A 2,047-nucleotide genomic window follows, 5' to 3' on the forward strand; every position below is an offset into this window, starting at 1 on the left:
TTACTTAGCAATAGTAGAAGCATCATACTTACCTGCTGGCTGCTGCGATGTCCGTGTCCGGCCGGGAGCTCCTCCTACTGGTAAGTGACAGGTCTGTGCGGCGCATTGCTGCCGATTAAACTGGGACTCCGATCGGAACTCCGCTGCCACCAATGATCGGGGGGGTGGAGAGAGGGGAGGCTGCACACTGCCACCAATGTTATTAATGCAATAGAGGGAGGAAGGGGGGGGCCGGTGGGGGTGCACACTGTGCCACCAATGTTATTATTACAATAGAGGGAGGGAGGGGGGTCTGCCCCCTGCTGCCTGGCAGCCCCGGATCTCTTACAGGGGGCTATGATACGCACAATTAACCCCTTCAGGTGCAGCACCTGAGGGGTTAATTGTACGGATCATAGCCCCCTGTAAGAGATCGGGTGCTGCCAGGCAGCAGGGGGCAGTCATGTACCCAGTTCGTTGTATATTCTAACTAGAAGCGTCCCCATCACGTCTCTGTGTTAGAATATACTGTCGGATCTGAGTTTTCACGGATCACGGACACGGTTGCCAATCTTGTGTGCATCCGTGTTCTTTCACGGACCCATTGACTTGAATGTGTCCGTGAGCCGTTGTCCGTCAAAAAAATAGGACAGGTCCAATTTTTCTGACGGACAGGATACACGGATCACTGAGGCGGATGACAAACGGTGCATTTTCCACGGACCCATTGAAAGTCAATGGGTCGGCAGAAAATCACGGAAAACAGAACAACGGCCACGGGTGCACACAACGGTCGTGTGCATGAGGCCTTAGCATGGCGTTCCCTCCATCGGACCGTATTTTTTTAAAAATTAATAAAGCATGTTTTAATTTCTTCTGGGGTTCCAAGATGGATAAGCTAATACAGTAATGCTTCCTAAGTACAAAGGTGGAAAAGATTTTCCAGATATTAAAACATTTCTTTTAATTAAGTATTTTAGCTCCTGTTTTAATGCCCTTTTTAAAGATAATTTTTGGTCATATTTTATTCGTTATAATACTGGATATTTTATGAGGAAGAAAGGTTGGTTTACAACTGTTTTTAAATTCTCCATATTTCTTTAACTTATCGAATTTTTACAAGATTTTAGAAAGAATAACAAATTCTTTTACGTTAGACCAAAAGAGGGTAGAGGTTTTAAAGAACAGTAGAGTGATTTTAAAGGAAATTAATGAGGAAAAATGAATGGCCCCTATTAAGAATTTTAATGAAGCTAAATGTAAACTGATATGGAAAGATGTTAATATAAATTATCTTTTTAATGCACAGAAGGACTTGGCCTGGAGCTGCGTACACGAGTGTCTTCCATGCCGGGCATTCCAGCACCTAAGAGGACTATTAAGCACCGCAGAATGTCCGAGGGGAGCATGCAGAGAGGAGGAAGATGTCTACCATCTATTCTGGTACTGTTACTTCGCGCAGAAAATATGGAAAAAGATGCTCCCCTTGATGAAGAAAATTACAGGACTAAAAGAGCTGAAAATGGACGGTGTATTTTATGGGTGCCTGGAATGCCCATCAAGAATCAAGAGGACTATGGCATGGAAGATCACGAACTGTGTCAAAGTAGCTCTATGGTCAGCTCGGAATATTTTATGTTTTAAGCATGATCTTATTACCGATGAAAATGTTTTAAAAATGGTTTTAGATGAGATGTATAAATATTACCTGGTTGATAAAAAAAAAAATGCCTTTTATGTGCCATAAGTGGTTTTTAAGAGAATGGGGGTCTATTATATGATTTTATAAAACCTGTCATTTAATATGTTTATTTGTAAAAATGGTTTTATAATAATTTATGTAATGTAAAAATTAAATGGTTATAATAAATGATTTTTACCCCTAGATGGGTAAATATCAACTTTAAAAAAAAAATCTGTTCTTATCAGTTTAATATCTGATACGTCCCCTATCTGGGGACCATATATTAAATGGATTTTTTGAACAGGGAGATGGAAAAAGAGCTTGCTCTGTCCACTCCACGCATTGACCTGGTATTGCAGTACCTCCAGGACTGGTGCACCCTTT

General features: G+C 41.4%; 1 non-coding gene across 1 annotated transcript; it reads left to right on the forward strand.

The window, feature by feature from the left end:
- The first annotated feature begins 1,847 nt into the window (after window positions 1–1,847).
- LOC122942655 lies at window positions 1,848–2,047 on the forward strand. Its single transcript, XR_006390618.1, has one exon. It is a non-coding gene; the product is annotated as a U2 spliceosomal RNA (small nuclear RNA).

This window comes from Bufo gargarizans, chromosome 6 (genome assembly GCF_014858855.1).
Source record: "Bufo gargarizans isolate SCDJY-AF-19 chromosome 6, ASM1485885v1, whole genome shotgun sequence".
Lineage (NCBI taxonomy): Eukaryota > Metazoa > Chordata > Amphibia > Anura > Bufonidae > Bufo > Bufo gargarizans.